Here is a 13,291-nt window from a genome sequence, read left to right as displayed (position 1 = left end):
TTAGGTTTTTTTTTGGTAACGCTACCTTTGTATAAAAATCACTGGCTGTGCTGTGTGCAGTCTGTGGCTAGTTTGCATTGTTGTCTACCACTGTAATGTTGGGTAGCGGCAGCTGGATGTGAACAGCGCGTAGCGTTGCGCAGTTTGAGGTGAGCTGCCAGCAGTGGTGGATGTGGGGAGAGAGATGGTGGAGTTTTGAAATTTGTCACGAACTGCTATATATATATATATATATATATATATATATATATATATATATATATATATGATATTAAGGTAAATACATTGTTTGTTCTCTATTACTGTCTTTCATTTGCTAACTATCCCTATCAGTGCCTTCCATAGTTTGAATCTTTTATTTAGCTGGCAGTAGTGGCGCTCGCTGTTTTGCAGTAGTTCGAGTAACGAAGATTTTTGGTGAGGTAAGTGTTTTGTGAAACGCATAGGTTAATGTTAGTCAGGGCCATTCTTTTGTAGGGATTTTTTAAAGTCAGATTGCGTTGCGCTAAAAATATTGTGTCAGTTCAAGCACAGTCATGTATAAATGTTTCAAAGGGGACGTTTCAACACTATCAAATTAATTTTTTAACAATTTAGAGGAGACAAGTAGATCGCTTCAAGCACCATCACCTCACGATAATTTTACTCTGTAATAAACAAATTTTCAACTATTGAGAATCCCATAAATATACAGTTTCAAAATCAAGTAATTGAATTTCCTCCACAAACAGATCGTGGACGTGATGTAGGATACAGGGTGAACATTAATAAAACCGACAAACTGCAGAGACAGATTCCTGACTAGAAGTACAGGAAAAAAGGTCCTATGGCATTGCTGCCATGTTAGACAGCGCTGACGAATGACAGTTCCTCTGACCACCTGCCGTGTGTTTTTTTGTGCTTCGGGCTGTGTGACCGACGCAGCATACCGGAAGCAGCAGAATGGTCCGGTACTCATGTTGGGAACAAGCTCAGATTGTGTTTGTCTACTGTCAGGCTACAGGAAAGCGTTCCATCAGCATAGTGTAACCCAAGTTACGATTACGTTTATCCTGCATAACAACCGCTGCCATCCCTATTAACTGATATCCCATGGAGACCACTTTCAACATTTATTGTGAGGTGGATGCGGTGCAGCTCTTTACTGTGTTCTGGGAAGATCTCTTGTCATTTCATGTAGACTATCCGCTTCGAGATACATGTTCATAGGACCTTTCTTACAGTCAGGAACCCATCCCGGCAGTTTGTCGATTTTATTAATGTTCTCCATGTGTATCCGAGGTCTTTTTTTGCAATGAACAATCAGAACACAAGCCCATTTCTCGACACACGTCCATAACGCATAAACCACGAAGCATAAGCCCTGTGTGTACGCTTTTGGTGCTGCTCAACTGGCGTACCAGGAAGTTCGATATTCAGTCTCCAAGACGGCGTCGTGAACCAGCAGCCTAGTCAGTCAGCAACAGTAGGTTAGCTCCCTTCGATCTAACAGTCCAGTTACTGCACACTGGAAGGTGGCGTCCTTTCATATACAATCCCTCTGGATTGTCGTACAGCTGCCACCACACGGTGCAAACCCCGTGACCCAGTTTCCGCCGCCATCCCGGTCCCCACTTTCCCGATCACGTGCTATTAGTGTATGTGCACCTTGCTGATTACCCTAGTCCACAATACCACTTGAAATTCTAGGAAAACTGTCATACAGCCGTCCTTCCGACTTTGTATGATGACCAGGCCGACACCTGTGGCAGCTCTTGAACAGGTCAGTGGTTGCAGGTCCAAGACTCACAATGTGAGTGACCCACTATCGACTTGTTATTAGCGATAAAAATCTGTTGCAGCTTCAAAAACGACTGCTGGTCCTTCCACTGCTTGCCCCAGAGAGCTCACCTTGATGTATGAGTTCGCAGAGAGCGTTCAAAATTTTTGGGGACGCAGCATACCTCCTTCAAACATCTCCATAGGTTTGCGAGTGCGTGAGGTGGTATCTTTATTTATTTTCGAGGTTATTATCCTACAGCGACCACTTGCAGCGTCTGACATACTTTCAGTCTGCAAGTTTCCCTCTGACACACAATGGTGACAAACTTGAAGGTCATGAAACAAGTACCTTAGAAACCAAAGAAAACATCGATTCTATAACAAAGCCAACAGCACGGTATTGTTGTTGTACATGACAAACACTCTAATTTGGAGGATGTTCTCATAGAGCTACATCCACACTCCACTGCCTCTATCCGCCCCCACCACTCCCAACGCCATATATATACACTACTGGCCACTAAAGTTGCTACACCAGGAAGGTGACGTGCTACAGACGCGAAATTTAACCGACAGGAAGAAGATGCTGTGATATGTAAATGATAGGCTTTTCACAGCATTCACACAAGGTTGGTGCCGGTGGCGACACCTACAACGTGCTGACATGAGGAAAGTTTCCAACCGATTTCTCATATACAAACAGCAGTTCACCGGCGTTGCCTGGCGAAACGGCGTTGTGATGCCTTGTGTAAGGAGGAGAAATGCGTACCGTCACGTTTCCGACTTTGATATAGGTCGGATTGTAGCCTATCGAGATTGCGGTTTATCTCGCGTTGGTCGAGATCCAATGACTGTTAGCAGAATATGGAATCGGTGGGTTCAGGAAGGTAATACGAAACGCCATGCTGGATCCCAAGGGCCTCGTATCACTAGCAGTCAAGCTGACTGTAACGGATCGTGGAGCCACGTCTCTATCCCTGAGTCAACAGATTGGGACGTTTGCAAGACAACAACCACCTGCACGAACAGTTCAACGACGTTTGCAGCAGCATGGACAATCAGCTCGGAGATGATGGCTGCGGTTACCCTTGACCCTGCATCACATACAGGAGAGCCTGCGATGGTGTACTCAACCACAAACCTGGGTGCACGAATGGCAAAAAATCATTTTCTCGGATGAATGCAGGTTCTGTTTACAGCATTATGATGGTTGCATCCGTGTTTGGCGACATCGCGGTGAACGCGCATTCGAAAGGTGAATTCTTCGTCGCCATACTGGCGTATCACCCGGCTTGATGGTATGGGGTCCAACTGGTTACATGTCTCGGTCACCTCTTGTTTGCAATGACTGCACTTTGAACAGTGGACGCTGCATTTTAGATGTGTTACTACCCGTGGCTCTACCCTTCATTCGATCCCTGCGAAAGCCTACAATTCAGCATGATAATGCACGAACGTATGTTGCAGGCCCTGTACGGGCTTTTCTGGATACAGAAAATGTTCGACTGCTGCCCTGGCCAGCACATTCTCCAGATCTCTCACCAGTTGAAAACGTCTGGTCAATGGTAGCCGAGCAACTCGCTCGTCACAATACGCCAGTCACTACTCTTGACGAACTATGGAATCGTGTTGAAGCTGCATGGGCAGCTGTATCTGTACACACCATCCAAGCTCTGTTTTACTCAATGCCCAGGCGCATGAAGGCCGTTATTACGGCCAGAGGTGGTTGTTCTCGGTACTGTTTTCTCAGAATCTATGCAGCCAAACAGCGTGAAAATGTAATCACATGTCAGTTCCAGTATGATATATTTGTCCAATGAATACCCGTTTATCATCTGCATTTCTTCTTGGTGTAGCAATTTTAATAGCCAGTAGTTTATTAATCCATCATACATCTCTTGTTCATATTTATCGTGTTACACAGTAAAGTTGAGAACCATTTAAAGTGAAACAGCAAGTTCTAAAACTTCTATGTTATACGCTGTATGAGATGGAAACTTTCGGTGAAACTTTCTGGTCTACATTCTTCTTCTAAGTGTCCAACTAATAAAAAAAAACACAATCGCAATGTTGTTAAAGCAGTCATGGTTCTCCGACAACAGATACAAATGTCTTCAACCAGTTTGATGGACAGACTGTTATAGTTTGAGAGAGATCAGAAAGAGAGATCAGAAAGAAGTCGCTATCATCTTGACGTTCGACAGCAAGCTGCAATGGACATCTCCCTCTCTTAGCATTACTTTTTAACAGCCAACGGAGTAAAACTACGACCTATATTAGCAGCACTCTGCCCTCTATTTCGAAATGAGATACTTCTTCATTGAACCTATTGGCTAAGGATCTTAAGAAAAGCTCTAGTTGGTCTCGCTCTCAATGACTTTTGTAACGGTTCTTCTGTCTTTAGCTATCCGTCCTTGCAACAGTGTCTCCGATTTAGTTTGGAACTGACCAGAAATAAGAGGGCACTGTACACGCAACATTCAACATCTCGTGATGAAACAGAACGGGAGTGATATAGACTGTTATTCTGATTTCATTACTGCTACGACCGTCTATGAAGACAGTTCCATACCAACCCTACTTAGAGCATCCATCGAAGTACAAACAATGTCTCTAGATGTATGCATGCTGATGAGGTTACCACTCCTATTGCTTTACAGTAGACAAGAGACTGAAACATTTGAGAGAGCTGTGGTAACATAAGAAACGGTTAAGAGGAAGAAGAAGAAGAATCGTATAATTTATGCATGAGGAGCTACAGACGGAAAGGTTATTAAATATTTTACGCAAATCACTTCTACTATCAGTTCTGGAACGCAGTCATAAGGATACAAGCTTCTCCATTTAAACTTACTCTAATGTTAAAGTGCGGTTTTCTGTTACATTTGTCATGTGGAATGCAAAGCCCTTTATACTCCAATGCATGAAACATATTTACAAGACCCACCTTAATGCAGCCTGCAAGCGTTGTATCTCATTCAGCACGGTGCAAAACCTTAAGTTTATAAGACTACTACCTTCTATACCAAAAACATAAATTACACTCCTGGAAATTGAGATAAGAACACCGTGAATTCATTGTCCCAGGAAGGGGAAACTTTATTGACACATTCCTGGGGTCAGATACATCACATGATCACACTGACAGAACCACAGGCACATAGACACAGGCAACAGAGCATGCACAATGTCGGCACTAGTACAGTGTATATCCACCTTTCGCAGCAATGCAGGCTGCTATTCTCCCATGGAGACGATCGTAGAGATGCTGGATGTAGTCCTGTGGAACGGCTTGCCATGCCATTTCCACCTGGCGCCTCAGTTGGACCAGCGTTCGTGCTGGACGTGCAGACCGCGTGAGACGACGCTTCATCTAGTCCCAAACATGCTCAATGGGGGACAGATCCGGAGATCTTGCTGGCCAGGGTAGTTGACTTACACCTTCTAGAGCACGTTGGGTGGCACGGGATACATGCGGACGTGCATTGTCCTGTTGGAACAGCAAGTTCCCTTGCCGGTCTAGGAATGGTAGAACGATGGGTTCGATGACGGTTTGGATGTACCGTGCATTATTCAGTGTCCCCTCGACGATCACCAGTGGTGTACGGCCAGTGTAGGAGATCGCTCCCCACACCATGATGCCGGGTGTTGGCCCTGTGTGCCTCGGTCGTATGCAGTCCTGATTGTGGCGCTCACCTGCACGGCGCCAAACACGCATACGACCATCATTGGCACCAAGGCAGAAGCGACTCTCATCGCTGAAGACGACACGTCTCCATTCGTCCCTCCATTCACGCCTGTCGCGACACCACTGGAGGCGGGCTGCACGATGTTGGGGCGTGAGCGGAAGACGGCCTAACGGTGTGCGGGACCGCAGCCCAGCTTCATGGAGACGGTTGCGAATGGTCCTCGCCGATACCCCAGGAGCAACAGTGTCCCTAATTTGCTGGGAAGTGGCGGTGCGGTCCCCTACGGCACTGCGTAGGATCCTACGGTCTTGGCGTGCATCCGTGCGTCGCTGCGGTCCGGTCCCAGGTCGACGGGCACGTGCACCTTCCGCCGACCACTGGCGACAACATCGATGTGCTGTGGAGACCTCACGCCCCACGTGTTGAGCAATTCGGCGGTACGTCCACCCGGCCTCCCACATGCCCACTATACGCCCTCGCTCAAAGTCCGTCAACTGCACATACGGTTCACGTCCACGCTGTCGCGGCATGCTACCAGTGTTAAAGACTGCGATGGAGCTCCGTATGCCACGGCAAACTGGCTGACACTGACGGCGGCGGTGCACAACTGCTGCGCAGCTAGCGCCATTGGACGGCCAACACCGCGGTTCCTGGTGTGTCCGCTGTGCCGTGCGTGTGATCATTGCTTGTACAGCCCTCTCGCAGTGTCCGGAGCAAGTATGGTGGGTCTGACACACCGGTGTCAATGTGTTCTTTTTTCCATTTCCAGGAGTGTATTTCTGATACATATACTATGTAGCTTTTAGGAGGCGCATAGCACCCACTGTTCATTTCCGATTATAGTTCGGAAATTATGTACGCTCGCATCAACTTTATAAAATGATCGTCAGCAACGTAAAATACATCTGACGTGGAAACAGGCAAACGCATAACGGTGGTGTTTCACTAGGTAAACTACAGACCATACTGCATTAAGTCTATGAAGAGAATACAGGCTCTTCCACGCACAGATACTGTCAAGTAAATGAGTAGAGAGGGTTTTCAGCACCTCACAAACCTCTGTCACTGCAGCACTGAAGACTCGATTTGTGGGAACAGCACTTTGTAAATCGCTCTATTCTATACTTGTCACGGTTGAATGTTTGGGACCACAGAGATCATGGAAACCAATTCGCAGGTCAGCAGAACCTCCGCACCCTGGCCTGACTGGTTTGGAAGAGCTCAGCGGTGGCTGGCGCCTTCATCCAGAAATATCCATTCAATCCGCTCGCGATCAAGACCACTGGCGGCCGGCTGCACTACGCAGTGCCAAGCCGCAAGTCGTGACCCACGAGCCGTTCAATCTACCTGGCTATATCGCCTCATCTTCCTCTCTATCGTCATATTTAATGTAAGTGTAGGTTACTATCATTCCACAATCGCTATCCATCATTCCATATTGGCCGTCCTTCAACCCATCGGACGTCAAACTTTAAACAACATTTCAGACTTCATATTATTATTATTATTATTATTATTAAAAATCGATATTCTCTTACAATCGTCGATGCTATCAATACATGAACTCAGTGGCCGAACAAGTGTCAGTATAGTGTGGGGAAAGGTGCTTTATCTCCATACTGTGTCTAGGTAATATTTCGTATAACATTAGATGATCCCTTTCTAACAAATACAGCTACTATGTGTCTTTTTCAACTAGTAACAACTTGAGAGGAGAGTTAATACACAACTTCTATTGAAGATCCATTTTCACAAGCGGGGTTTTATAATATGCAATGAATGGTTACGTTTTTATATAGGTCAGACTGGGAGGCCAATTAAAACTGGGTACAAGGAACATTTAGTGGAAAAAGCGGGTATTAATATTTATGGCTCCATATCAGCGGAACATCTCGTTCAAAGAGGACGTTACCCTAGTAATACTGTTAATTTGCGTAGAGAGGTGGAGGGATATAGGTTGAATTTATTGGAAGCGCTTCAGAGATTTTAAAAACATTTTTCAACAGTAAGGATTCAATTTTGAACGGCCTACTGCAAATGAAATATAAAAAATTTATTCGGTCTTTTCGTCCTGTGCTCGAATTAGCATCATTTTTACATATGGCTACTATACTATTTTCTGAATGCCAAGCTCTTCCTAGACATTTCCATATGTTCTACATATCTGGATAGTCACTTCGTTTCTCATGTAATTTTCATAGTCTAGTTGTTCTACCGTAACAGTTTTTCACGCTGTCTTTCACCCACTGTCGTCAGAACCTGTGAATAAAAAATGTTCGATTCTAGCTTGTGGTACAGTTAAGTCATTTGTTTGCTACAGCTACAGACGACAGATGTATCAGATCCCATCTAGGCACAGTTTCCTCAACATCTGTTCACACATGAATGCTACAGTTACATAAATATCCATTACTGATCACACACGCCATATCTAATATGTATATTACTGTATGTACGACTAAGCCAGACGGCAGTTTTTACTATTATCAATGTTCATTATGAGTAAGCCTATAGGCGGCACATTACGATCAGCAGTATACAAGACGTAAGTTTTGGCGTATTTAAAACTTTTTGACCTTTGTGAAATATTTCAGTACCTATGTTAGGCGCTTGGCCACTGCCGTGTTTTGCACATGGCCGTTGACTTGCATTTATGGTAACAAGTGGTTGTATTTTTATTGCACATTCTAATAATATCCACTGTATGTATGTTATTTTTTATGAAATCCTAATTTTTTGAACGTTGCATTTAACTGTATATACTTATTTCTAGGCAATAAAGCCTCTGAAGAAGACCCGTTTATATGGGTCAAGAGCTTTTAATTACTACCTCGCGAAAGTAATGGCTTATTTTATTCCATTTATTATTATTTATTACCTTTCAAACTACACGCAAAACCTATTAAATTAAAAGCCATCTAACCCTGGCCATACACAAGGTGTAGGGGCACGACTCGCGAAGATCTATCGAGACCGAACCGCATCAGCTTACGTGTGGCGGCGTTACAATTCGGAACGATATGTAGTGGGTTGGAGGGAGCTAAAATAAGTATTAATAAAATCCCTATCACAAGACGAAACAGTGCCTTTACTACTTTGTAACAAGCCACAGGAGACCACAAGCCCCTTTACAAAAATACTCAGAAAAATACCTTTGAAGAGTCTACGAAATTTTATCAGTGGAGCACTGGTTCACCATATATACATTGAAGTTTACCAAAAAAAACGTGTTACAGATTCTAGATGCGCTATGTCCTCTCTAGCGGACACGGCGCAGAACCGTATTACTTAGTCTAGCGAAAATAACTACCAACAGCACCGAGGAGTTGCAAATATAAGCTTGATACTACAGTATTCCTTAGTCTCAGCATTTTATAAATTCGATGAGATATTTATACAATCCATCACATCTCTTGTAATTTACAAAGACTGTGAATAGCTCAAGTTAACTAAAGTCTCTCTCACTCTAAAGCATTAACAACTAGCTATCAAACACATGTATGCATGGAGTTGGTAGTAGCTCTTGTTACAGATAGAACCACAACGATGATAAGCTATCAGTCTTGAACTCCGTAAAGGGCTCTTCTGTTGCTAACTTCACAACTCTAATCCACCACATTCAAACAAAATATTGTCATAATAATTTACTATGCAGATAGAAAAGGACCAGCACCTATCCTTTCTTGATGTGATGGTTACGTGGAATGATACCTATGCAAGCTGTCAGACCATCACCCAGTTCAAAGAGCTCATTAAGTTTGTTCTTCCTGCAAACAGTTATAATCTTTCCCGTATACTGTGTGGAGATTCTTAACACTGGCTCCAACAAAGACGATATAAGTGTTAAATCAAAGCAGGAGAAAATTACTTCCTCATTCATGGATTTTGTTCTCCACAATAACATATAACACAGATATAGCCGAATTAGGACCGGTATCTACAAACACTGCTACACAGAAAGACTTGACAAAAACAACCAATGTGTCGATCAGACTTAGACCATTCCCACGCAAAGAAATTGTCCATCCTTTAAGTGTGTGCAAACAAAAACAGGAATTCGATGAGGTCGAAGTCAAGAAACGAAAACTAGGGTATTTATGAAAACAATTGCCACAAAGGTTGAACACAAAACTGTAACTGTAAAAGGAAGCTATTGCAGATGTACACGAAAGGTTAACGTATTGCTTTAGGTACAGAGAAGCATAGCAGCAAGCGGGGAATTGAAGGTACTAGCATTTACTGTTAGTAGCAATTGTACGTGGCAGTACATTCGATTAGTTAACCAAACCGACGGATTCGAGAACGTTTACTGCACTAAAGGACACACAAAAAATGTTTATAAATCTCCATCTATATCCAGCTAAAAAAAGAGTAACAATATTGTATCTAAATGTGATGGATTAGAATTTGTGCACCTAGCAACAGAAGAGCCCTTTACAAAGTTTAGGACTGATTAAGCTGATCACTGTTCTCATTCCAAGTTAGTGGCAAGAGCTGCTACCCATTGTATGCATGTACATGTTTGCTAGACAGTTGTTGCTGCGTTAGGGGGAAGGAGAAAGATTGTAGTTCACTTGTGTTGTTCCTAGTCTTTGTAAACTATGGGAGATGTGCTGAATTGTAAACATATCTCAAAGAATTTATAAAACTGTTGAGTCTAGCGAACACTGTAGCATTAAGCTGATATTTGCAATTCCTCGGAGCTGCTGCTTCTTATTCTGGCTAGAATAATTAACAGAGTTCTGCGCCATGACCACTAGAGAGCACATTGTGCATCTAGAAGCTATAAAGAGATTTGATTAGTAAACTTCAATGCATACAAAGTGAACCAGCGCTCCACTGATAAAATTTCGTAGGTTGTTTTTGGATGTATACTGAGTATTCTGGCGTAAAGATTTGTGGCCTTCTGTGGCATGTTACGGAGTAGTAATGAAGCGGTTTCGTCAGCGGTATACGGATTTTATTGATACAAATTTTATTGCGTAACAGCACCTACAAATCGCTCCAAATTGTAATGCCACGTCACAGAAGTAGATGTCGTCGGTCCGAAAGAAGCCCTCATGATTCATGCCACTACACGTCAAGTAATGTTAGGGTTAGATGACTGTCAATAGCACAGGTTTTGTGTGTAGTTTTAATGGTAATAGATTATATTCATTCAGGTTTAACGTCTAAATTCATTTACATGTAACTATACCGACACTTCTTACGTGTGAAATTGCAATGAAATCCAAACCTATACCTGCTTACAGGCGCTGATAAACAACAACCGGGAGAGTTGAAAATGTGTGCCCAGACCGGGAGTCGAACCTGGAATCTCCTGCTTAAATGGCAGACTATTCGTCTGAGCGACCGAGGACACAGAGGATAGTGAAACTGCAGGGACATTCTCTCGCACGCTACCCGTGAGACCCACATTTTTAACGTAATGTCCACACACTACATTTGTTGTGCCCCTGCCCACTGTAGTCGGACACGTCCGAAATAACAGATACCATCTTCATAGACTTAAGGCTTAACGGCCAATGATCTTCTTCAGTGCGGATGCGCTCACATTGCCCGAACTCTTACTTTAATTGGTAGATTGACTGCCGCGAATAATGAGTATAGTGGGCAGGGGCACTACAAATGTGATGTGTGGACAGTAAGCTGAAAATATAAGTCTCACGGGGAGCGTGTCAGAGATACGTCCCTGCAGTGGTACTATCCTCTGTGTCCTCATTGGGATGGATAGAGCGTCTGCCATGCAAGCAGGAGATCCCAGGTTCGACTCCCGGAGGGGCACACATTTTCAATTATCCCCGTTGATGTTTATCAACGCGTATAAGCAGCTAAAGGTTTGGATTTCACTGTAATTTCGTTCTTCGAGAGCTGCGAAGATCACCAATTGAATCTGTTATTTCGGACATTTCTTACATATTGTCTTGCCGAATCATTTCGCCATGTTAGAGGTGTCACTATCGTGTTACTGAGTTTGTGAAACTTTTCCTTCTACGTTGAGGGCTGTCATAATTATTAAGAGAACTGGTGTGTTTTACAGCCGGCAGGCTAAAAATAAATGTAATACTATTAATAGGATTTTGTTTGGACGTACCATCGAACATCATATGCGAATTTCTAAGTGTAGCAGTAATACAAGGTCGCCACAAGTGTTATAGTGTGACGTCTGAGGGGTTGATTGACTGTCAGTGTGGAGCGTGGGTAGGTAAGTGTGGAATGGTCATTTACATTCAATATGATGATACAGAGAAGAATATGCGATATAACGAGGTAAATTGTTCGACTTGTGGGCCACGACTTGGGGTGTGGCATTGCACGCAGCTGGCAGCCAGGGTTATTGGTCGTAAGCAAAATGAAGGGAAGTTGCCTGATAAAGGAGTGTGCAGCCACTGAGATCCTTCGTTGAAGGCAGTAGTTGCATCCCTTTAACGTTTCTCGTCATAGTAAGTGGGCTACAAAGCTTTTAGGGTTAATGTATTTGAGGTGTTTGAAAAAGGGTTCAAATGGCTCTGAGCACTATGGGACTTAACATCTGTGGTCATCAGTCCCCAAGAACTTAGAACTACTTAAACCTAACTAACCTAAGGACATCACACACACCCAAGCCCGAGGCAGGATTCGAACCTGCGACCGTAGCAGGAGGTGTTTGAAATACATTTTTTGTCGAAGTATTAACATCACTGTATTCCAAAAGACTAATGTATAGGAAAACTACATAGCTCATCAGTTGTAGAATTGTACAAGTTTGGAAATCCTATGCTCTTTCCGAAAGCATAAATGTCAAAGTGTATCATGTGGAACTAAGCTCACTCTGTTCCATCATGGGATGTCGAATGTAGCAGGTATAGTGCGCTCCTTCTTCTGGTCAGTTCCAGATTAAGTCGGAGAAGCTGTTGCAGGGAGAGCTGGCCAAAAATAGAAGAACGGTTACAGGATTCATAGAGAAAGAGACCACCTGGAGTTTCACTCAGGATCATTAGCCAACATGTTCAATGAAGGTGCAGCTCATTTCAGAATAGAGGGCAGAGTGATGCTAAAATACTTCGTTGTTTTACTTCGTTGTATGTTACAAAATAATGAGGAGAGACAGTGATGTCCATTGTAGCTTGCTGTCGAACGTAAAAAGGGCTGTGATTTTCTTGTGACATGCTTATAAAACACCGTTCTGTATTGATATTTCATGCTTCTACATGCATGGCAGTTTATGTAAGGACTTCCACAGACTTTCATGCAAAGATCTCTCTCTGAAATGAATGAAATCGGTTGTACTTGTTATTGTGGCACCATGAGTGCTTATATTACCACGATTGTGTTTTTCAGTATCCGCTGACCTATAAGGGTTAGGCTGACGTTAGATATGACTGTTCCACTCAAAGTTTCCGTCACTCAGCAACTTATAAAGCTGATATTTTAGAGTTTAAGGTTTGACCCAAAAAAGTTATCAGTTTTACTGAGCAAAAGAGTGGAAGGTTTCTAATCATTTAGGATGTGTTTTCGATTTTACACATGGTAGACAAGTGCGAGAGATGTGTGATAGCTTAATACATGTATCGCATGGGCAGCGGTGTGGGCAGCTTGAGGTAGTGTAGTGTGGGGACAGCAGTAGTTTAACACCCTCGAAAGTACTGCCGTGTTAACTTACAGGTTTGAAGTTCTGGTGTTATGATAGGAAGTAGTCACTTCAGAGTGAGCGGAGGAGGTTACCAGGGTATCAAATACCAAAGGACGCCATGTTACAGTGTGCAGCCTGTGGACTGCGAGATCAATGATAGCAGCTGCCCTGTGGTTGTGGTCTGATTTAGAAGCACTGCTCATGGCACCTTACGGGCAGTTTATAGCGA

Source organism: Schistocerca serialis, chromosome 7 (genome assembly GCF_023864345.2).
Source record: "Schistocerca serialis cubense isolate TAMUIC-IGC-003099 chromosome 7, iqSchSeri2.2, whole genome shotgun sequence".
NCBI classification, from domain to species: Eukaryota; Metazoa; Arthropoda; class Insecta; order Orthoptera; family Acrididae; genus Schistocerca; species Schistocerca serialis.
The sequence above is the reverse complement of the archived record's forward strand: the minus strand, read 5'-3'. Positions refer to the sequence as shown.